General features: G+C 55.8%; 2 long non-coding RNA genes across 3 annotated transcripts in view; one reads left to right on the forward strand and one right to left on the reverse strand.

The window, feature by feature from the left end:
- The window catches only part of LOC138850118 (uncharacterized), a 64,788-nt gene extending 46,441 nt beyond the window's left edge, over window positions 1-18,347 (reverse strand). For both annotated transcript variants that reach the window (XR_011389641.1, XR_011389642.1), the window contains exons 1-2: window positions 17,683-18,347; window positions 13,202-13,325 (exon numbers count right to left, since the gene is read on the reverse strand). This is a non-coding gene — a long non-coding RNA (uncharacterized lncRNA). The remainder of the gene's footprint in view (window positions 1-13,201; window positions 13,326-17,682) is intronic.
- On the forward strand, window positions 16,763-23,756 carry LOC138850117 (uncharacterized). The gene is made up of 2 exons (XR_011389640.1): window positions 16,763-17,544; window positions 23,352-23,756. It is a non-coding gene; the product is annotated as an uncharacterized lncRNA (long non-coding RNA).
- Window positions 23,757-24,325: the final 569 nt, after the last annotated feature.

Consider the following 24,325-nt stretch of genomic DNA (forward strand, 5'->3'; position numbering starts at 1 on the left):
AAGTTCTTTTCAGTAAAAATAATGCGTTTATTTAGTGTGGCTGGCACTGTGGCATAGTGGGTAAAGCCGCCATCTGCAGTGCTGGCATCCCATAGGGGCACTGGTTCTAGTCCCGGCTGCTCCATTTCCCAGCCAGCTCCTTGCTAATGGCTTGGGAAAGCAGCAGATGATGGCCTAAGTGCTTGGGCCCCTGCACCCATGTGGGAGACCCGGAAGAAGCTCCTGGCTCCTGGCTCCAGCCTGGCCCAGCCCTGATCATTGCGGCCATCTGGGGAGTAAACCAGCAGATGGAAGATTCTCTCTCTGTGTAACTGAATTTCAAATAAATAAGCAAACTTTTTTAAAAATTATGTATTTATTTGTTTATTTGGGAAGCAGAATGACAGGGGAGAAGAGAGGGAGACAGACAGACACACACACACACACACACACACACACTGACTCTTCATCTGCTGTTTTATTTCCCGAATGGCCACAAGGGCCGGGGCTGGGTCAGGGAGAAACCAGTAACCCAGGGCTCCACTCAGGCCTCTCACGTGGGTGCAGGGGCCCAGGCACGTGGGCACCCTCCGCTGCCATCCCAGGGAGCTGGCAGGGAGCTGGCTGGGAAGCAGAGCAGCTGGGACTCCAGCGGGTGCCCTGCTCTTTGCTACTGGTGCTGCAGGCAGAGCTAGCTGACGGGGCCACAGTGCGGCCCCAGGCTGGTCCAGTTCTTAAAGACACTTGAAGGCCCTGACAAGGGCAGTGCTACCGTCACCCCAAGAGTGAGCCGAGGCTTTCCCAAGGCAGCCGCAAGTGCGGCAGATGACGGAAAAGCTGTGTTGGCCACGTTTCTGAAATCACACGCTGCTCCAAACGCTCCAGGGGCGCGAGCTTCCTTCCTTCACGAAGAGAAAACCGGGATTGTGTGGCAGTCGGTTTCAACAGGTGCAGTGGTAAACTTGGATTTGTTTATACGATTGCCTCAGACTTGGGTTCAACGGCTGGGCTCTGTGTCTCCTTAGCCCAAGTTCTCGGCCCCTGACCATGCAGGTCACTCAAGATGCGGACAGAAGAGGGACAAAGAGCCACACGCCCACCTGCCCGGTCAGGAAGTGCAGGCCAGAGGTCAGGGAGCAGCCCCAGTGGGAGGAGGCCAAGAAGGCCTGAGGCCTGCAGGCAGCCGACCGGCACATCGCGGGTCAAGTCTCCGTGACCGGCACATCGTGGGTTAAGTCCGTGTCCCTTACTTTGTCCTCGCTGCAGCAGCAAAGCGAACGTAGCAGCAGGGCCGTGAGTCGGCTGCCTGTCCAAGCAAGGCAAAGCCCTCTGGGGAAAGCGTCCGAGCCAAGAGCTACCTGCACAGGGTGTGTCTCATGGCCTGTCCTGAACCCAGACAGCTTCACCTGTGGGCACCTGCAGGGGTCTGCTGGGCGGCAGGAAGCCACGTGGCCCGAGGGGGCGGCCTTGCCTGCACAGCCCCGCCTCCCCCACCGTCTGATGAACCAGCCACACGGGCCCAGTCCGAGACAGCTCTGACGGGTCACTGCAGGTGGGAACTTCAGGGCCGGCTCAGACTGCAACCTGAGTGCCACCCAGCCCTGCCCTCTCTCGTCCATGGGTGTTGATCCCTGGGGGCATTCCTGGGAAACACCCCTCACACCAACTCCATCTCAGTCTCTGCTTCCCAGAGACCCCAGCCTGCAACCAGGAACCACGCAAGCTGTGACACGCGATGTGGCAGTGCGAAGGGGAACGCCTTCTAGGAAGACAGATGCCGTCAGCCACGCGGTGGCCCCGGGTCGCAGGTTTCATGGTAGTGGGACTGGCAGGAATGGCCTCCCACTACACTTTCAGGTAAGGTGTAAATTCATGTAATTCCCTTATCCGCCCGTTTTTCCTCTCTGGAAAGTTCCCCGGCAGAGAGCGTTCAGTCTGGTAGTCAGGATGCCGGCATCCCCCCCGCCCCACCCCCCGGAGTGCCTGGACGTGCCTCCCAGCCTCATCCCTGGTGCCAGCCTCTTGCTAATCAGACCCCAGGAGGCAGCAGGCGACGGCTCAGCAGCTGGCTCTCTGCCTGCATGGAAGATCTGGATTGAGTTCGGGCTCCCGGCTTGGGCCAGGCCCAGTCCCTGCCATCGTGGGCATTTGGGGAGCGATCAGGGCACGGCAGGCTCGTGTTCTCCCTGCCTCTTGAATAAAACAACCACGACACCGTCACTTGGATCCACATTCCCCTGGCTGCAGGTGGGACAGATCGCAAGGTGAAGACGACACCATGGCTCCCTGGTCTGTGCTGTCAGCAGCGTGGCCGTAGCTGCCTGGCCCTCCAGCGGGGCGGGGCTGGCCTGTGACATGGAGCAGCCAGGAGCCCAGCACGTGGAGGCGGTCAGCGTCCACCCAATCCTGGGACTCACGATGGAACCCGGAAAACCTAAGGAACCTCAGCAAAACCCAAGGAGCCACCAGGGAAGCTCTGTCCAAACTGCTGATCCCCAAAGCAGTGGAGACGCCAGTAGCTGCCGTTTGAAGCCACGCATTTTGGGGTCACTTATTATGCAACAAAAACCAGCTGACAGGATAACTCATGGTTTTTCCAAGACTGCGTCTACAAGAACGAACGTCTGGGGAAACTGGTCCATTCCCAAAAGCCTAAAAATCAGTTTTTCTATTTTCTACTTAGAGTTAGTTCCCATTTTCGAATCCTAAGGCAGGGATCCGAGTCAGTGATGTTGAGTGGATGGAAAGAAATACAGCAAAGTTCTACACAGGTGTAACTGAAACTTCATTTTAAACAGGGCTCAAGGAAAGAATGCAAAGTCTGAGAAACAGACGCCTGAGCGCTAAATCGGATTAATTCAGTCTACTCTGTCTTCGGTGGGAGCTGAAGACATTAAGAAAGCAAACAACTACATCCAGTGCAGTAATTAGCTGTGAGCCTCTGAGACAGGAGAGGCGGACTGGGGTGGGATGGGGGAGGGCCCCCTGGTGTACCCTGGGGCCACTGCTGGAGAAATCAGCCCAGGGCTTCTCCCCAGGGCAGATCTGACCCGGACAGACCTGAGGGCTCAGCAGGGACAGCTGCACACTCACCGCAGGGCATAGCCCCACCCCACCACCACCATACAGACCTGGCAGGACCCCAGACACGCCTGCCTTTGTCCCACAAACATCTGAGTGCCACGCTCTGTGCCGTGCTGGCTACAAGAGTGGCGGGGACCTGAGGCTTCTCTGAGGACCCCTGCGAGTGGACGGAGGCGCGGTCAGTTCCTGGGGGAACCACTGCAGGTGCGGCAGCAGCCTGGCCTCATCCAGGGCTCGTCCAGGGCTCAGGGAGCTGTCCGCACGACGGAGGCAGGTTTCGTTCGTAACCACCGGCAGGGCAAGAGGCTTCAGGGCGGAACCAAACTCAGCTCCACCCGCAGCAGACAGACGGCGTCGCTGGGCGGAACATCAGAGAGGGCCGCGGAGGGCGGGGGGCTCTGGCTGAGGCAGGCCAAAGACCTGGGCAGCGGGGTGGGGGATGAGGAGCCTGGGCAGCTGGCGAGGGTGGTGGGCAGATGCTTGCTGATGGGGCCACAGGGACCCAGGGACTGAGAGGATGTGGAGGAGGACGTCTCCATCTGGTCACGGAGCAAGTCTGGGACGGGGTTTCTGCAGACAGATGTACTGAAGCCGATCGAGGTCAGAGGGGGTGGATTCTGAGCGAGGGAACAGCACGTGTGCAGGCCTCCGAGGCGGGGAGTACCTGGATTCGGATTAGGGACCCACGTTGGAGGCAAAGGGGTGGGAGAGGAGCCTGGGAACAAGAGCAGAGGTGAGGTTTGGAGGCCAAGGCCAGCAGGCAGGGCTTGCCTAGGGGTGCGGGGGACAAGACTCGGCCCCTCCAGGCTGCAGGAGCCAAGACAGGAGGCAGGCACCCAGGCGAGCACGGCAGGAACTGGGGCGTGAGTCTGTGCACCTGGACGAAGGCCAGGGCAGGAAGCCAAGAACAACGGACCAGCTCGGGTACTGAGGGGACAGGAGCAGTGGGACTTGGGGCAGGAGTTAGCAGGAGCAAGGAGCTCAGGGGGCCTCCCGGGATTCTGATGCTACAGTCAGGAATGTGGATGGAAGAGCCACTTGCAGGGAAGAGGGGGTACGGGCTGGGGACGCTCAGAGTCTCGGCTGTGGGACACAGGACTGCAGCTCAGGTGGAGATTCTGGTGTGGTCCACAGCCAGGCACTGTCTCCCAGGGCTGCTGTGGAAACTGCCCCTCGCTCCTGGCCCTGAGTGACCCACACCAGGTCACACAGGTCAGAAGGGAGAGATGTGGGGGTGCAGAAGGTAGGAGGGGCAGCCCAGAGAGAGATCATGGGACCACCCCCAAATGGGACACCCCACTTGCCTTCCTGCAACCCCCAGCCCAGCCTTCAGGAACAAGCTCAGGAGGGGGTCATTCACTTCCCTTGGCTGCACCTGGGAGTCTCCACAGCCATGGCCGGATCAAGTTTACAGGAAACCTCGCCACAAATCATCCAGCTGACACAGTGAGTGGAGGCCATCTCCCAGTAAGACTAAGAGGGTGTCGCATGGACAGACTTCCACCTGGGCACACCCTAGTAACAAGGTTGAGTGAAGACATCCATCCGCAGTGTGCAGACAGGGCTCTGAGCACACAGCTGTGTAGACACAAGGACCCCACTGCCTGTGGGGGAGGGGTGTGGGGGACGGGATGGGACGGCTGAGGGGTGGGAGACTTTGACCACCGCCATCGCGAGGACTTCCATTCAAGATCAAGTTCTGAAGGGGATCTGCTAAGACGTTCATGCTGGTTAAATCTAAGAGTTTAGTGTGTGTGCTTGTTTAAAGTATTACACAAAAACGGACATTTTCTACGCAAGAATTCCAACAATGAATATATACAGAAGCCCGTGGTTGGGAGGCAGAGTTTGGCTGCACCCTGTTCAAGGCTAGGCTGGACCTGGTGACACAGGAGAAGGGACAGAGAAGCAGCACCTTTGTACTAGAGACGTCCACCCAGCCGACAGGTGACACTCAACATGGCCAGGTATGGCAGGCAGGTGCCACGTGCCCCCGACACCTCTGTGGAACTCTTCCCCACACTGGGTGACCCCAGTGAACCCTGAGAAGAGCAGGACAAACCCATTCCCGGTACCTGGACAGCACCCCTCAGACCAGCAAAGATGTACAAGGGAAGGACCAGAGACTGCCATGGATGGGCACGGGGGAGACGTGGTCACTACGGGTGACATCATACCCAGGATCAGAGTTGGGAATGGAGGAGCGGGAATGGAAAAGCCGGAAATCTCCAAATAAGTCCTGGCGTTGAGTTCACAGCAAGGGGGCGGTGCGGGCGTCTCGGTGTGACAGACGTGCCGCGGTTCTAAGAGGGTCAACAAAAGGGGAAAACCGGATGATGGGGAGTGTGGAAGATCTGCGCAACATTTCTCGAAAAGGTCTGACCTTTGGAAATGGACGCTGTGTCACCAAGAACAGCGAGAAGTCACGTGAGCCTGGAGAGCCACAGCATCCCCCCACCCCCACCCCCACCCTGGAGGGCAGCGGCGCCGGGATCCCCAGCCCTGCGGAGCAGGAAGTGCACCACGCGGGGCTCGGCTGCTCAGAAAACTGACACCAACCCTTCAACCACAAAAACTGCTACTTTCGGCTCTTTTGGGATGGTGAGCTTTCAGAAGTAGACAGTAGAAACCACTGACCTCTGAAGAGAGTGTGCAAGAGAAACTGAACGCTTTCTAGGTGCGGCCGGGTGCCCGGCACGGACCTCTGTCCCCACATCAGACCAAGGCCGGTCCTGACCTTTACCTCTCTCACCACAGCCAGCTGGGAATGCAGGAGATGACGCCACACTGCTGAGAAACGGCCAAGAGGAAGTTACGAAAATGCAGATCAAGAACAAGACGGGGGAGTGTGCATGGGTGGCGCATCCTCTACCGCCTTCTTGAGCGAGCAGGGTAGCTGAGGACTGGACCTTCCAGCCCTGCTGGGCCGTTCCACGGTGAGCGACCCAACCTCTGCATGGTAACTGAAGAGCCCAGTGAGCCCATCCGTCTCGTCCCAGGCACCGGGCAGGGCGGGAGGGGAGGGTTCACTCCTTGCTATTTTCATGGTGGATCATGAACTGCAACCTTTCCCAGGACCACGGAGAGGACACTTTCTTTATGGGGCAGCACGGAGGGAAGTGTGCGGCTCCCGCTGCACAAAGACCTAACGCAGCCGGGGCAGTAGCAGGACGGGAACTGCCACGGGCAGAGAGGAGGAGGAGTGCTGGCTCACAGAAACCAGCCAACTCTTGCTGCCAGTGTTTGCTTTAGTGCCAAGGGGAAGATGGCAGCCTTTCTATGCCCATACATTTTAAACGTTGCACAAGTATTAAGCCGACAGGAGGCACCATTCCAACCCTCTCTTCTAAGGCTCAGCAAACTAAGGGCATATTTCTGTTGCGAAGACGGAAAGGGGCCGGTGCTGTGGCATGGTGGGTGAAGCCGCCTCCCCTAACACTGGCATTCCAAATGGGAGTGCTGGTTCCAGTCCCGGCTGCTCTACTACGGATCCAGCTCCCTGCTAATGCGCCTGGGAATACAGCAGAGGAAGACGGCCCAAGTGCCTGGGCCCCTGCCACCCAGTGGGAGACCTGGACGGAGCTCCTGGCTCTTGGCTTGGCCTGGTCCAGATACCGGGAGAGTGAACCAGTGGATGGAAGATTGATCTCTCTCTCTCTATTTCTCTCTGATACTCTTTCAAATGAATTAATTTTTTCAAATACTAAATTTAATTTATTAATTAAAAAGTATCATTATTTAAAACACCCTAGAGAAAACAATGACAGTGGCAAAAATGTTGATCACTGTTGAACCTGGAAGATGGGGCTTACATCCTTCTCTGATTTAATGTACCTGTTGACATTTCTCATAATAAAAAAGTTTACAGGGGCTGGTGTGTGGCATGGTAGGCTAAGCCACCTCCTGTGCCACCCACATGCCACATGGGCGCTGGTTCATGTCCTGGCTGCTCCACGTCCCCTCCAGCTCTCTGCCATGGCCTGGGAAAGCAGCAGAAGGTGGGGGCCCCTGCACCCACGTGGGAGACCCGGAAGCTTCTGGCTTCAACCTGGCCCAGCCCTGGCGGTTGCAGCCATTTGGGGACTTAACCAGTGGATGGAAGCTGGATCTCTCTGTCCCTCCCTTTCTCTTACTCTGCCTTTCAAATAAATAAATCTTAAAAAAAAAAAAAAAAAGTTTACAAACTAAACTAAATCACACCCATCAAGCCCGGGGATGGAGCTGGGAGTGCTTTCCCAGAGAGGCCTACAGTCACCTCCCAGCGCCCAGAGGGGTGCTGTTCACACCCCGGGGAACACTGGTCCACGACACCCCTGCCATGGTCATGTAGGCTTCACTCTTGCCCAGGGCTGTGTCTGTGGGCTGAGAACAACCAGCCACAGAGGCAAATGCCTAACGCATCTGTGCCGAACCAGTGGCAGAGGCACCCTGAACTTGTAGCTCCCTGTGCCTTTTGGCTGGGTCTCCTTGGGCGTCCCACTGGCTAACACCCCCACAGGCAGTGGGCAGCAAACGCATGTGGAGTATCTGGAACATTCTGGGATCAAAGTCGAATTCCCGACGTAGGCAACTCAATTAAAGGATGAATATGTGAGAAGTCTAAATTTATCCCAGCAGGGTAGCAAGGCCTTGGCAGGATATCTTCCTGTGTATGTAATTAGTCATCCTAAAAGACAGCAATACTGCACTTCTGTATCACCCACAGCAATTAGTGTTATGCAAAACACTGTTCGAGGTTGTAACACATATTCACATACCTGTTGAATCACCTTAAGCATTCAATGTAACTCTTTTGAATAAAACAATGAGAGATTATGTGAGTAATTTAAGGACTCAAAATAGCAGAAGCAATAAGGAAAAGTCTGAGAAAGTTAGAGCAGCACCTCCAGTCAACCCCCACGAAATACAGACACTGGGCTCCCAGCCCCAACTCCAATCTTCATTCTGGAAGCAGACTTCTCTCTTGCTCACTGCTCCCATTACTGTTATGCACCTATTTAGAAACGGGATGGCACAAGAATGGACGGAGAATGGGGGGGGGGGGTTGTGCAGGTGGCAGCTCAGAGAACCCTAACAGCACCAGAAGCTGTAATGCACGCTGGATGAAGCCAGGACAGCCGGGCCCTCCAGACAAAACAGCATCAGTGTCATGGCTTGTGGGGCAAACTCAGCCTAAGCTTTTTCTCTCAAGGAAGTGATCGGCCAGAAATTGCCAACTCAAACGTTCTGTGCAGACACAACACACAAGCCGCCCTTAAACAAATGAAAAGACACTCAGTCTCCTCACTATGAAGAAGCTGGGCTCACAACAGGACTTTGTCACCTCTCCGCAGGGCTGCTGAAACCGTCTCCCTACAGGTCCTCCTGCCTCCCGTCTGGCAGACACAGCAACCTCTGAACAACAGAGCTCCGGTGTGTGGCTTCCCCATTCACCCAGCACACTGTAAAATATACATTAAATTATACCGTACATAATTCTGCAACTTCTTGCATTTACAACATCTCTGGCATCTTTTCTTGTCAACGCATAAGGTCTGCCACCATCTTTTTTGCAGCTGTGTAGTATTCCACAGTGTGGCTAAAGATCATCCAGCTGTTCTATTAAGTGACTATTTAGATGAGCCCCTTTTTGCTGATATAAAACAAGGCTGTGTGGTGGAATGAGAAGGCCACGCCAAGAAGGCTGCTGGCAAGTGAGCATCAGTTATTCAGGAATGGCTTCCAAACTCACCTGGCAACAGAGCCTGCCTGGCAACAGTCTGTGATTGGATGGCTTTGGAAACCACCTGGCAACAGGCTGTGATTGGTTAGGGCATAAACCGCCCCTTGACCGGGTTGGCTGCCTTGGCTATATAAGCAGCTGTACCAACTGAAATAAACGAGTCTGCAGGCTGCTCGCCTCTGGCCGGCTTTCACCCGACTCCCGGGGTCTGTGTGGTGACTCCGCACCTCTTGCCCCCACCACGCTCCCCCTCTCAAAACAAATCCACCTCAACTAAGCTGCACTTATCATCCCTCCAGGTGCCTCCTGGCTGTCAGGGAAGAATGTTTAAGGAAGAAACCAACAACTAAATTAAAAAAAAAAATTAACAGCCAAACCAACTTGCCTACCCAACAGCTGTTCTGGCTGCTCCCAACATGCACAGTGAGAACCTCTGTTTACAAACACCTTTGCCAGTGTCTTCCATTCCTGCGGACTGTGCTCTGGGTTTGGGGTGTGCAAACGTCTCGGATGCTAGGACTTCTCTGCTGTTTCGTCCAGCTGTCCTCCATGTGTGCTCAACTCCAACACCAGCAATGTCTCAACTCCAGAGCAAAATTCAAAGAGCAATTGGTAGTTATCCAAGTTTGTTCAGTTTAAGTAAGTGCTGATAGGGTTGCCATCTTTTTCTGGAAAGTAACCAACGACATTGATGGATTCTGTGTGGAGGAAGTCACTCAGCGGAGGCTTCTGCACAGCCCGATAATGAAAGACAACCGTAGCACAAGGACCCAGTTCTGCGAGGTGTTCTATGTACAAAATCCCGGAGAAAAACCCTGGGCTTACAGTGCAAACTCTTCGCTGCGTTTAAGCTAAGAAACGGCTACGCTGGCTGTGCTGAGCTGTACCAGGGTTTCCAACAGTTCATGGAAAACCCATGTCTCCTCTTAATTCCATTTGCTATAAACCTCTTGAAGTCCTATATTGATTTTCTAGTTAAACATACCTTCGGTTTTCATGATAGTGATTTTCCAGTTACTAAGCAATGTATCAAAGGCATTTTGGAAAAGATTACTCTGATAGGCCTTGCTTTCTTAGGTGTGCTAAGGATACAATGTATGTTAGAACTGGGATTATGATAGCGACCCTCCCATAAGCACCCAAAGCTTCCTGGGTTTTCTCCGATGGGACTGTCAGTGAGGTCTTGTTTCCAGGCCACCGAGGTGAAGAAGCGGGTGCTTCGGGATCTACTCGTCAGCTCTCTTTTTGATCCAAAAGCACGTGACGCCGCGATGAGTAACAGATGACAGTATTAAAAGCAGCAGCATGCATAAAAGAACACTCGCGGCAGGAAGTGGAAACAGGCAAACTTTGTCATTAGGAAAGAGAAACAGAGCAGGGTGCCTGGGAGAATGACAACGGCCCTAATTAGTACAGAGTTGTAGCAAGCATACGAAGTCTTTGTAACAGATTAACAATTAGAAAGAAACAGGGAAGTAGTGGGACTCACTGCTTAAGTAGTTCTTCACTCCAGATGGAAGAAGCTGATACCTGCCAGCCAGCATCCGCGGCTATCCTGTCCTAAGGTGGAAAACTCAGCAGTGTGCATAATCTCAGCAGTGACTTTTATTACAATTTTTATTTTTTATCCCATTTAAAGGGCAGCGAGGAAGACATAGGCAGATCCTCTATCTGCTGCTTCACTTCCCAAACGTCCTCAAAGCTGGGCCTGTGCCAGCCCAGAGCTGGGGGTCTGACGCTGTATCAGGTCTCTCACAGGGGTTGCAAGGACCCAAGTACATGGACCACCACCTGCTGCCTCCCAGGGTCCACACTACCAGGCAGCTGTAATCAGAAGCAGAGCTGAGACTTGGACCTTGGCACTGCGACGTGGGTCCCACTGCACTTAACCCACCCGCTCCCACCAGCCCCTTTTAAGTCACTTAAGATTACCTGTGAGATCACGAAGTTGCAAGCCATGTACTGTGGCCTGGTAAGAGGAAAGAGGCAACTTGGGACGTGGAGCAAAACCCATCTTTATCATAAACGGCACATTCACCCTGACTGTACCTGCTTCTAAACCTGGCGATACAAGTCCTTGCACAAGCCACTATTACCTGCCTGTGAGAATCTGGCCCATCTTACTCCAGTTACCTAAAACACAAACGCCAGCAAGTTATCTCCCTGTATTTGGGGGGGGGGGACCCTTATTTTTCTGTCACATTTATTTTTAATTCATTGCTGATTTTTTCAAGTGTGGGAAGTATCTTAAAAAGGACCACAGAGAGCATTCCTTTTTCAAAGTACTTCCCACAGGCAGCAGGTGTTGGAGACACTGCTGGGATGCCTGCGTCCCGCCCCAGGGTGCCTGGGCTTCAGTCCCCTTACTCTGCCTCCAGTTCCAGCTTGCTGATGTGGGCCCTGGGAGGCAGCAGGCGATGGCTCAGGTACTTGGGTCCCTTGTGACCCACGTGGGAGCCCCAGATTAGGTTCTGGGCTTCAACCTGGCCCAGCTCAGGAAGCTGTGGGCCCTGGAGGGTGAACAAGTAGGTAGAAAACCTCTGTGTCTCTCTTCTTTTCAAATAAAAGCACACAAAAGATACTGTCTATGGTGGGTGTCCTATTTGAATATTAATGTGATACGGATTCTAAAACTGCAGCACGGAACTCACGAACGCTCAGCCCTGGCACAGAGCGCACGTGGTGACTGCTGTGGCTCCCGCACCCCGCAGAGGAAGGTACTGCTGCCCTCCCCAGCTCCGCGGCTGATCCCACCTGGGCGCCCGTGCCTCTGTTTTCCTGAGCTTTTCATCTCTCTTGGCGTGGCCCCCCTCGAACACGTGCAGATCCTGGTGCGTACGGGTGAGCTTCCACTCTGCTCTCTGGGGCCCCTCCGCCAGACTGCACCGTGGCTGTTCTCGGGAAACTAAAGGAAGCACCAGCCACTGGTCAGAGTTCTCTGGGGTGTTCCGGTCCAGGAGCCCCTGGCAGCAGAGCCTTGTGGCGCATGGCATACGACGCCTGACACATGACACATGACAAGTGACCTCGTGCCTGTCCAGCTCCGGCTCCGTGGCCACAGCGCCTATCTGGAGGCTGACACATGACACATGACACGTGACCTCGTGCCTGTCCAGCTCCGGCTCCATGGCCACAGCACCTATCTGGAGGCTGACACGTGACACATGACACATGACCTTGTGCCCATCCAGCTCCGGCTCTGTGGCCACAGCACCTATCTGGAGGTTGACACATGACACATGACACGTGACCTCGTGCCTGTCCAGCTCCGGCTCTGTGGCCACAGCGCCTATCTGGAGGCCGACGCTCTATCACTGCCACTTGCCCAAGGGCTTCGGTGGGCATGAATGACCCCCTCTCCCGCTGACTGGCCTTGGCACCAGTGCTCTGGGGTCAGGCCGCCACGCTCGGGGATGGAGCCACCTTCGTCTTTTCAGCAATGCTTCTTGGTGCCACGTTAGACTGGGCCTTCTGTTTTTGGATCAATCCAGGGTGCACCCCATAGTTGAGGATGTATCCCAGTGCTGGGGTTGCTGAACGTTTCCCTTCCTACTGAGGCTCTTCAGCCAAGTTCCTGGCTGCAGGGTATCCTCAGCCGCTGTCCTGAGATGAATCCCGATGTCCTCACCCACTTCTCAACCCGCCAGGACCTCCAACCTCCCTGAACTGCAGCCTTCAGCTCTGGCTGCCCCATGGAACCGCCCGGGGCTCCCACGCAGACGCTCACCCCTGCGTGTGCTCCCTTGCCTTCCGCTGATCAGGGTGGTGGGCTGTTTTTAAAACCTCCTTGTGTTCGTGGTTCACTACCTAAAATGCCAGAGCTGGTCACCAAACGGTTTCCCGCAGAGGCTCAAAACCCCGCAGCCTCGCCCGCGGCAGCGTTCGTCACAAAGCCCTCCGCCTTCCTTCCCCAGCTTTCTGCCCACGTGTGGATATTTAAGCAGTGGGTAGCTTATCACTAATCATCATCACAGATAATTAACATTTCTCATTATATCCGTGTTGCTCATCAAATGCCACTGTAGCGACACCTCTCTGGAATGCGGTTTAAATAAACAGCTTTTCCTGTGTGGCCAGGCCTGGCCCTCGTTGGTAGCATTCCACATTCCATTATCTTTATGGGATGCAACCTCAGCCAATGATGGGGATGTTCAAGTGTGCAGGATGTGAAACCGACTTGCAACGAAATCACGGGTACAGCTGTCCCTCAGCAGCCCCACGGACTGACCCCGGGACCTGCCTTGGATACGGATGTCCACGGAGGCTCAGGACTTCGATATCAATGGTGAGGCATTTGCACAGCACCCACGTGCATCATATGTAGATTTCTGAGAAAGGACTACAGCGGGGCACATGCCGTGTAGACCGCTGCTAGGTTGCATCGTTAGGAAACAATGACAAGGAGAAAATCTGTACCTGTTCAATACAGACACGTGCTCTTCCTCTGGTACTTTCAGGCCACAGTTGGTTGAATTTGCAGATGTGGAGGGCAGACTCTATCTTTTTACATGTTCCAGTCTTTGAGGGCTTGTGCATGGCTCTAAACAAAAACAGATAAAAGTCCAATGAATGGAGTCTGAGAGGAAGCAAACCTAAACACAAGGCAGCTCCTGAATGAAACAGAGATCTGCACAGCCGCTTAGGCAAACAGTAGCTGTGCTTGTTTGACTTACGTGACTTATCCTCAGGCCTGCGACACAGGCCCAGGCCCAGTGCATTGTGTTGTGTGCTAAGCCTTTGCCTGAGGGGTACTCTCTTCTGTGTCCCACTAAACCCAGAATCTGGGACAGAGAGGATACAGAAGTTCACCAACAAAAGCTCAGGTTTCTAAACTAGAGGTAGATGACCGGGTATGTTCTAACTCCAGGAAAGTGCACTCTCTCAGTCAACAGAAGGGAAGCTGTCCTATATATCCGCTCCCCACAGACGGAAAAGGCAGCTAAGGGTATTTCTGGGAATGGCAGAATTCTGTGGAATTTGGATTCCAAGCCTTTAAAAGGCCCTGATGCAGACACTGCTCTGGACAGCGTAGCTACAAAAGTTGTTCCAAAAAATTAAGGAGCTTCTAACAGAAGCTCCAACGTTGGGAATTGCTGATGGTAGGAGTCTATGGAATATGGATTCCAGGATTTGGGTTCTAAGCCTTTGTGTGTGCTTTAAAATCCCTGACACAGACACACTGTGCTGGACAGGGGAGCTACAAAAGGTGTTCCAAGGAATTAAATGGTTTTTAACAAAAGCTCCGACATTAGGGATTCCTGAACAAGACATTCATGGAAAGATCCTCTTCAGATCAGTGACAGCTTACGTGGAAGGGACCTTACCATGTACTGCTGACCACAGCTGTGTTCAGCGAAACTAGGGTTAAACTCCTACCTCCTAAGTCTTCACAGGTAAGTTCAAAAGACACACCTGGTTGTTCCTGTAGGCCAATCAGACATCAGTGAAACTTACATTCCTCACAGCCAGACTGCCGCCCCTTCAGGCAGACATGCTGTGCCTGCCTCCTCTCCATTCTCTCTGGGAGCTGTTATTGACAATAAACTCTGATCAGGTTCTTCTATTATAATTCTCTATGCTCAGACTAAATGGGCTTATAATCTATCACCACCCACTATCTGGAAATGTGAGATATGTTCTCTCCATCTTAAGGGGCACACCACTTACAACTGGTTTTGTTCCAGTTTGCACTTATGCCAGTTAACAAACTCATATGTTTCAGAACTCAACAACTTCTGGGAACAACTGACCATGCAGGGGACACAGACGTTGGTGGTAACAGAGACTGCTCCAGCTCATAAAGCGAATGTGCTAGATGAGATGAGCGGAGACTTCCAGACCCAGGACAGGCAGGGCCTGCACGACGCCCCTCATGAGCAGGAAGCAGCTATAGACGATGTGATGATTCCACGCCCTTCAGCACCCCTTAGGACGCAGGGAATGGAATCTCTGAGGGGGGAATGGCGCAGGCAGGCAGACAGGGTAAGACTGATTAGATTTGTAAGCTGGAGTCCACGCCCTCCACCCCGCCCCCTGTGTGATCTCATGCCCCTACCTGACCCCACCTGTACACCCACCTGCCAGTCAGGCTACGTAACCACTCTCCTTTGGAAGTGGATAAAGGCCTGGAGCACGGGGCCCCTCCCTTTTGTTGGCCTTGCTGCCCATGCCTTTGGGGCACGTGACCTTCGGGCTGTCCACTCCCTGCTCTGCTGCCTGCAAGCCTGCTGCACACGGCTGGCTCCCGGCCTGCTCTCTGCTTGGTATGGACCCAGCTTAGCCTCTAGACTTTTCTTTCTCCATTAGATGAGGCCCTCACTCTCCTATGCATCTCTCACTGAGCAAAACCCTTAGAACTCACCACATTGCCTGGTCTACTTGAGCCAGTGTTCAGAATTCTCTGAATGTGTGGCAAGAACCCACGCAGCTTGTTAATTTCAGGAAATATTAAAAAGCAAAACGGTCTCGGGAAGGCCACTTCCCAGGGCTGGCCCACGCGGGAACACCGCATTTGGTACCTCGGCTGATGCAGTAACTTAGGAATCAGTTGAGAACCTGTGGACATCTTGAGCAGTTTAGTGATCCTAGAGATTCTAGAAGGTTCCTGTTCTCAGTCTCCCTGGCATCCCTCTCAAAAGTTCGCAGACTTGAACAGTGGAGCAACTGATGGCCTCTGTGTCTCAGAGACTTGGGCTCAGAGTCCGCCTTCCCGGCAGTGACAGGGAGTCAAGCGAAGCTTCCAACTAGTTCAATCCTCGTTATCTTTTATTATTTAGAACACCCTCACAAAACACCAGCGGCTGGGCCCTCGGCATTGCCGTCACACCAGGACCCGCAGCGACAGCTGAGTTCCAAAGACAGCAAGCAGGTGCCGGCCAAAGCTGCTTCTGGCTTTGTGGGCACCAGAGGCAGGGGTGGAGTCAAGTTCTCAAAACAGAAACAAAAGATAGAATAAAACAGGGCCAGGACGTCCCCGCAGTGGTTACGACGCCACTCGGATGTCTGCAGCCCATAATCAGAGCGTCTGGGTTTGAGTCCTGGCTCTGCTTCCAATTCCAGCTTTCCTGGGAGGCAGCAGCTGACAGCTCAATACTTGGGTCCTCATCACACGTGTGAGAGACACAGACTGAGTTCCAGACTCCACACGCTGGCCTGGCCCATCCCTGGCTGTTGTGGCCTTCTGGGGCAAGTAGGGGGTAGAGACCAGCAGGTGGAAGATGTGTGTGTGTGTGTGTGTGTGTTTCTCTGCCATTCCAATTGATAAAAAAATAAAAAAATTTAAAAATAATAAAACAAAGGCCCAGCAATAACAAGAAAGCAGCCACACATAAGGACAGCTGGAGACCTCTGAGGGACCCTGTCCCTTGCATGGCTAGACACAGGCTTCCGGGCCTGCCCACTGGTTCACTATTTTCTTTCATCTTAAGTGGTCTGAGCTGAAGCATCGCGTGTGGTTGGCAGGTTAACAAAGCCCTCTGGCCGTCCAGGGGCCCAGCCCTGAGGACAGTGGGTAAGACGGAGCCTGTCTTCCACTTCACAGTCCACAGCAAGCCTTGGAAGCGTCACACTTGCAGTTAGATAAAACTGGAGAGGAGCAGGCAGGTTCCAGGTGTGGAGGGAGGATGGGGGCGGGGGCTGCTGGCAAGATCAGCGGGGCTGGGTACTGCACTGCCCGGCGAGGTGCACCCGCGAGTATCCCACGGGAATCTCACACTGTACACAGAAGACAGGGGGGCTGCCTGCAGTGTAGACGTACTGAGGCAAGGCAAATGAAACCACGAGGGAGTTCAAGAAAACGCTCCCAAGGGAGGCTGAGGGGTCACCACGTGTTCACCCGGGCAAGGCTGGAGGCTGCCAGCCCCTCCCTCCCACCCAGGTGATGGCTAACGTTTCCTGTGACACAGCTAGCACGTGCCGCGTCACCCTGGGAACTGCCAGGCTGTGTGGTTCCGGGGTTGTGTAATCGACAACCCTTCTCCTCCCGGCGCTGCGCGGCTGCCGCACTCCCGCCCTGAGGCGTCGCAGCAGGATGTCCCCGGGCCTTTGCTCATCACCACCTGGCTTTGAGGTCAGAGCTCGCTCCACCTGCCTTCCCCAGAAGTCGTCCATGACCTTCCACGATCTAGAGCCACAGACAGCCGAGCAGCGCGGGCCCCAGGTAGCCCGGGAACTCAGCCACTGGCCGCACGGTCAGCACGAGCGCTTGGGCGAGTGCTCACGGGAACATCAGGAGCGTGTGTTGGAGGGCTTCCTGAACACACGTTCTAGGAGGTAAAACCCAAGCGTGCCCGCTCGTGAGCTGCATGGGAGCGTGCACACACCTGCCCCGTGCTGTCAGGGAGTGGGAGCTGCAGGTGTGGGAGCAGAGGTGGCATACAGGGCTACAAGCACTGGCTGCTCCGTACTGTGCAGATCCCTGCTGACACCCACTGGCTCCCGCCCCTGCTGACACCGAGCACGGCCTGTCTGCGGACAAGCGGGCCTGGGCTGAACCAGGCAGCTCAGCGGGCGTGCACGCCCAGCCTGACCCGACAGAAGCCACAAGGTCACGGTCTCCCTGGCAGCCAACTCCAGAACTGCTCCTGTGTTTGGGCTGCCTGACCACACTCCACACCTCTCTCAGACGGCACGTGACTCGGGTGAAAAAGAGCCAAGAACCGCACAACGGCTGCAGAACAGGCTGCACACCCAGTCCCGCGGGCAGGAGCCGGGAAGCCCTGAGACCCCGGGAGGACAAGGAGGACCCTTCCCCCTGCCAGGTCTGTAAACAGAGCCAGTGAGGGTGCTCGCCAAGATCCCGCAAAGCAAGAGCAAACATTAAGAAATATCTCCCAAATGCGCAGGTTAAAAACTTGCACAAGAACGCAGGGGCAAGGGGGGAAAGTGAAATCACTCACAGCTTGGTGTCTTCGCTGTACGGTCACGTCGGGACGCCTGAAGACGTCCCATCCAGGGCCTCACTCGCCAGCCGGTGGCTCCAGCTGACGTCATGGTCACGGCCCAGCCCGTGCCCAGTGCCTCTGCGTCACTGGGGAACTCTCAGAGGTGCAGTGAGAGCCCCTTTGCTCAGATAAATGTGCGCTGAGTGGGGACAGCAGAGAGAAGTAGCAATGTGACTTTCAGTATGAAAAAAAACGCCTTTTTTAAATTTTGCAGTTGCTAAGGAACCAGACTGTGGGGGTGGGGACAGGCCCTGGGCCCTCAGAGGCCCCCAAAAGCCGGAGTTTGCTGCTCACACTCGCCCAGAGAACAGTGGGACCTGGCCAGGGAGCAGCAGGCGTACGGGGCTCTGGGCCACGTGTGTCAGCGTCGTCATCCTCCGTTCCTGTCCCCTGAGAGCCTGCTGGGAGGAGTTCAATGACAAGAAGTGACAGGGTCCTGCTGCCCAGCGTGGACGCTGAGATTACCCCGGGTGCCCCTGGGGCCCTGAACGTGTTTTCTGGAGATCTGAGAAGTCCCAGACACCTGAGGCCTGGCCTTGTACGTCGTCAGTGTGTTCATTCTTGGCGATTTCCACACAGGTGCTCTAAGGGCCACCGTTGTAAAAGGAGAAATACAGAGTTTTTAGAGCTGACCACCACTTCAAACTTAAACTCCCCTCCCACCCAAGGCCAAATAATCCTACGGTGCCGGAGACCCCACTGTGGGTGGCTGGTGTGCGGGGGCACTCCCTGGTGCACCTGCTTCCTCAAATCCATGACCACGGAGCAGCGAGGTCAGAATCCTTTGGGGAGGTCATCACCTCTTGCATGGTGCGGGGGGCGGGGGGGGGGACATTTCTGGAAGCTGCAGGTGTGGGAGCAGAGGTGGCAGAGAAACCACCACAAACGGCCATTTCCCCCCTTGGTCTCCTCTCAGGACCGCCTTCTTGAGAAGGAGCAGAGTATTGGTCTCGCCTGGGTTCTAGAACTTTCTAAGGAAGCGGACGTGGCCATGGCAGAGCCCTGCGACCCAGCGGCCTGCATCCAGCTGGACGCCTCCAGCAGCCACGCCTGCGCCTCCACACCATTTCTTCACTGTTGCCCTCTGTGTGCGGGGCAATCACCCGCGGCCAAGACAGACCCTGCTCCTTGGCTGTCCACGTCCTCACTTACCACTGCCCCTTGCTAACGTCTGCTGTTGTCCCAAGAGTTCTGGCATTGGCTGCCGTAAAGGACAATGATGGCTAAAGTGAGCTAGCTGGCCTCACACAGTTCTCACTTCAGAGACGAGGGCTAGGCTGCGTGCTGCGGGGCTGCCTGCCACAGCCGGCACTGTGAGCGCGCCCCGGCCTCGCTCTCAGCGCGCGTGGGCCAAGGCCAGCACCGCGAAGCGTGGCGGGAAGGCGGTCCAGGGTGCCCTGGGCTCTCCCGCACCCCAGGGCCCTGCCTGAGAGCCGGCCGCTCTGAGAGGCTCCGCTCCTGCATCGGCACAACTGCAGGCAGCCACGGAGGGCCACAGACGGCAGGCCGCTCCCGGCAGCTCCCAGGGTGGAACCCAGCAGTCTCTGTCTCCCCGGGGAATCCTGGCCCAGGAATTCCTCCTGGCCTGGCCCACGTGCTCGACAATCCCCGGAAACCTACAGTCCAAAGGCAGCCCAGGGCCTGTGACCCCCACACCCCAAGGAGGGGCACACGCTGTGTAAAACAGCCCCCGGCCCCACGCGGCACCGCTCCTGCCCGAGTACAGGTTGGCAATCGGACTGCACCTTGATAGCAAAGACAATTTGATGAATGCGGACTGTGCGCTATTAATTTATGAAATCAGACCCTGAGCAGGGTGCACACTGGAGATAACGTTTTTGTTACTACAGACACTGAATCCATTCAAAAATTCAATCACAAGAGGGCACCGAACCTCTGGCCCTCTCTCCCTCCTGCTGACACAATTCCGTTTCCTTCTAGAAAGAATTGTGTAAGTGCGGACACTTCAACCAGTGTGGAACAAAAAGATAAGATCATTTTGGTGCCAAAAAAAAAAAAAAAATTGAAATCCATGCATAGGAGGTGTCTTCAAAAAGTTTGTGGACAATATGTATCATGAAAACACTGCGTGGATTTCACATTTTTTGCACCAAAATAAGCATCTTTTAATTCCACTTTTCCAGGAACTTCCTGCAGTACCGCATATCTGCAGTCAGTCCCGGGGGGGGGGGTTGGTTCAGGGACCCCCCCCACCAAGACTAAGCCTGCAGATGCTCAAGTCCCTCACCCGACACAGCGCAAAGAGCACCGCATGGCTGGGCACTGTGATGGGGGTCTGCACTCGGGCAGCACGGGGGTGGCCTTTTCCCTAGAGGTTTGGCCCCCTGGTTGGCTGAATTTGTGGATGTGGAGCCCACAGACGTGCAGGGCCAACTGCACACACACACACACACACAATCCACACGCGTGTCAGCGGCGCACGCTGTCCTGTGACGTACAGCCTCAGTGAATAGACCCGAGGCTCCCTCGTAACAGCACGCCCGGTCTGTGTGCCGACCCGGCGTGGGCCCCTTGTTGTATCGCTGCTGTAGACGCTGTGAGCGCTCGCCTGTGTCTGCGGGGTCATGCAACCTGACCCTGAAGCCACTGAGCCAATGATGCCACACGCTTTCGTTTTTGCTCAGTTGAACCAAATGGTGCTGGACGGGGGTCAATGACCTGCAAGCCCATTTGCATATGACAGGGATTCAAAAAGTTCATGGAAAATAGAAATAAAAGGTAAATTTATTCTGGTGCAATAAACTGAAATTATTGCATTTTTTACAACATACATTTTCCATGAGATTTAAAAAAAAAAAACAAGATTATTTATTTGAAAGTCAGAGTTACAGAGAGAGTGAGGAGGGAGAGAGGTCTTCCATCCGCTGGTTCATTCCCTAAATAGCCACAATGGCCAGAGCTGGGCCAATCCAAAGCCAGGAGCCAGGAGCTTCTTCCAGGTCTCCCACGCGGGTGCAGGGGCTGAAGCACTTGGGCCGTCTTGTACTGCTCTCCCAGGCCACAGCAGAGAGCTGGATCGGAGGAGGAGCAGCCGGGAGCGGAACCGCCCCCGTGTGGGATGCCTGCAGGCGGTGACCGAGCCCGCTGCACCGCAGTGCCGGCCCGATATGAACTTTTTGAAGACCCTCATCTAAGTGAAAACCACAAGTAGTTCTGGCTCAGCCACATCCAAGTTTATTCTCAGAACAAGAGACCTCAGAGATCATCAGTCAAGAGAACAAGCACCGCACCTTCCAGCTGTGCAGCGGGAGGTCGACTCCTGGCCTCAAGGCTACCGCATGGCCCAGAGTGGTTCCTGGAGCTCCGCACATCATGTCTGCATTCCAGGCAGCAGGAAACAGCAAGGGGAGAAGGAAGGACGGGCACCCTGCTCAGCTGAGTCAGCTCCCTTTAAAAACCTGCCAAGCAACCCTACGTAGCATTCCTGCTTACCTCTCCTCGGCCACAGCTCACAATCGCAGAGCCTGGAAAACATTTTGTAGCCACAAAGCCTGCAAAACAACTAGGCTTCGGCTCGCAAGGAAGAGGAAGCGAAGGGACGCAGCCAGCTTCTCCCACAACTCGTTACTCATCTGGACCAATGCCCAGAGGCCATCAGTGTTCAGCAGAAAGTGCTGGGTGGACACATTTCAGACAATCCCCTTCCTGGCTGCGACCCACTCATGGCTGTGCCACCCCCGTCTTCTGCGGGCATTCAGTCAATGATCTTCATCCAGGGGCAACAGGACAGAGCAGGTGCATAGCTCTGAGAGAAGTTTCTGGAACGTGGCACTGGTGGCTGTCACCACAAAGCAAGCCCTGGCTCCGGGCTGATAAACCCTGAACAAACATCCGCTTGGAGCGGGTGCTGCTTCCGCCAGCCCCTTCCCGCTCCCCGACACGCCTGGAAGAAGACCCATCGGCGAGCGTCTCACACACAAGGGGTCACCGCAAGAGCGGCTCCCTGGTGCTCAGCTCCCGTCGAACTTGCCACACCGTGCAGGACCACACGATCCTAAGGATGTCCGTATGCAAGGAGCAGCCACATCTCCCCTCTGCCTCTGCTGTTCTCATAATTACCAAATCACTACGAACATCGTCAGCCCACACCGAAGCCTGTGGGCATCAGAATTCGCGATCAGAGGTGCACCTGCTTCTCCCACCTGTCCCCAGTCTACGTCTGCAGCCTCCTGCTCCAGCCCTGGCCTGGGCCACCATGACCCCTTCCCCCCAGCACAGAGGCCTCCCCTGGGCACTCCAGGCCCCAGTCCATCCTCGTCTGGCTCCCCCGGGGCCTGGAGCCCTCTGCTCGGTCAGGAAGAGCTGCATAAAGAAAGCCTCCGGCGAAGACCACAAGATGCTGCTTTTCTTGTTTTGTCCAAAAACTCGACTCTGTCAGGGGTTTCCAGCTGTGACACGCACCAATGGCGAGTCTGGGTGAGATGTCAGCGGTGCCCTGGCACATCTGGAGATGGACTCCCCGCCCCTGGCTCACCCAAGGTCCCTCTGGGCCTGGTGCTGCCCTCTCTCTGCCAGCCTCAGGCTTCTGGGACGGCCTGGGCTCGCCAGAGTCCAGGCTCCTGGTTCACAGCCTGCACCTGCTCCTGTCCCGGACAGCCCTTGCCTGGCGAGGCCCCTGCCTCCGGCGCGGCCCTGGCTCCCACGCACAAGTGGCTCTGTTTCTCCACCTGCATTGCCGGCTTCTGCCTGTCGTTCCCTCATCCCACATCGGCTGCTCCTTCCCAGCTTCGGGCCATCCGCCTCTTAGAATGGTCATTTCCAACCAAGCCTTCTCAGCCATTCGGCCCACACACACGCGGGCACCCACAGGCACATGCACACACGCACGCAACCATCACCACCTGAAAAATCCCGAGCTCTGAGCACTCTCCTGATTCGCCACATCGAATGATCACCGTAGCCCCTTGGTCCTGCCGGCCTGAGGGAGTGAACCGCCAGGGAGACACAGGTCGGCACACACAGGCAGCAGTGCCCCTTTGCATGCCTGGGCCGGACGACACCGGCCTGCCCTGGCCTGGCCTGTGGCCCCCCAGACTCCCCAGGGTGCTGGACAATCAGAATTTCCTGTACTTCCTAACGTGTGAGGTGTCCCCATGGTTGGTGACAAAGGCCCAATCAGGAGGCCTTGCTGCACTTTCCAAAGGCCAGGTTGGGATCGGCAGCAGTCAGAGCAGGGCGTGACAGCAGCAGGCACAGAGCTACGCTCCCCTGCCAGTCTGCCCCCTCCTCCGCCTTCTCCCTCTCTCATTCAAGCGAGCTCGCTCCCCGCTGGTGTGCACAGAACAGTTCTCCCGAGGGCCCCCAGCTCCGCTCCCGGCCACGGAGTAAATGAACATCTTCGCTATGCTACCCGCAGCTGAACTTTCTGCCTTCCAGAAATAGAGCTGGGCTTAGCCTGCTAATCCTGTGCTGGGAGCTGGCGGGCGGGGAGGGGCAGGCGCCAGCAGCGTCTTGTGTAAGACTCCTCCCGGGGGAGCAGCAGGTCGAGCAGGAGCAGGCCACCCTGGGCAGGCCCTCACAGCCGTCCCAGCACCCGCCTGTCCCCGACAGCACCGGGGCCTGGGAGCCTCTGGCCACTCAATCTCTTCTTATTTTTCCTACAGCCCCAGCTGCGATTTCCCCAGGGAGCCCGAGGCACCGTCTCCTTCCACCTACCAAACCCAGATCTGCAAAGTAAGCAGTCGACAAAGAACCAAGGTCCCCAACAGGCCAGGGGACAGGCGCGGACAGCCAGGACCCCGCAGACCACCAGGCAAAGTGCATGCAGAGGCCCACAGGGAGGGGACCTCAGTGAGAGAGGGCATCCAAGGCTACCTCAACCTCAGTGAGAAGGGCCGGGGAGCGGCCGCCGGCATCCCCCTCCCTGGGGACGCTGTGCAGGGCTGGAGGCCCCTGGCCTTCATTGCCACCAAAGCATCACAGCGAGACCAGAAGTGACAGCAAAACCACGACATGCATGCGTGACCTGCATTCTGCCCTTCCAGTTCCTCCCTGCGTCTGGGACTAACGTGGAGGCGGAGCACCAAGGTGGACCCAGTGTGGGGGTGGAGCTGGGGCACTGGGCTGGGGCACAGCATTTGCCTGGAGTCGGTTCAGCTCCGCAGTGCTTGCTCCCTCATATCCGTGGTATCCTGTGTGCGGTGTTGGAGCGTCAGGGAGAAGAGCAGGAGCCCGCATCACCTGCCCATCTCCTGCAGGAACACTTCACCCTGGGGGCCGCAGGCAACACTGGCTCCCACCAGGGGTGCTTAGGAAGCGACTCTAGGGGCTTGTGTTGTGGTGCAGGGGGTTAAGGCACTGCCTGTGACATTGGCATCCCATGTGAGCACTGTTCAAGTCCTGGCTGCTCCACTCCCTATCCAGCTCCCTGCTAATGTGCCTGGGAAAGTGGGGGATGATGGCCCAGGTCGTTGGGCCCCGGCAGCCCACATGGGATGAAGCTCTGGGCTCCTGGCTTCAGCCTGGCCCAGCCCCAGGCTGTTGCAGCCACTGGAGGAGTGAACCTGCAGATGGGAGAGTCTGTCTCTCTCTCTCTCTCCATCCCCCCTTACTCACTCCACCCTTGCTCCCCCTCTGT

Source organism: Oryctolagus cuniculus, chromosome 6, assembly GCF_964237555.1.
Source record: "Oryctolagus cuniculus chromosome 6, mOryCun1.1, whole genome shotgun sequence".
Classification (NCBI taxonomy): Eukaryota; Metazoa; Chordata; class Mammalia; order Lagomorpha; family Leporidae; genus Oryctolagus; species Oryctolagus cuniculus.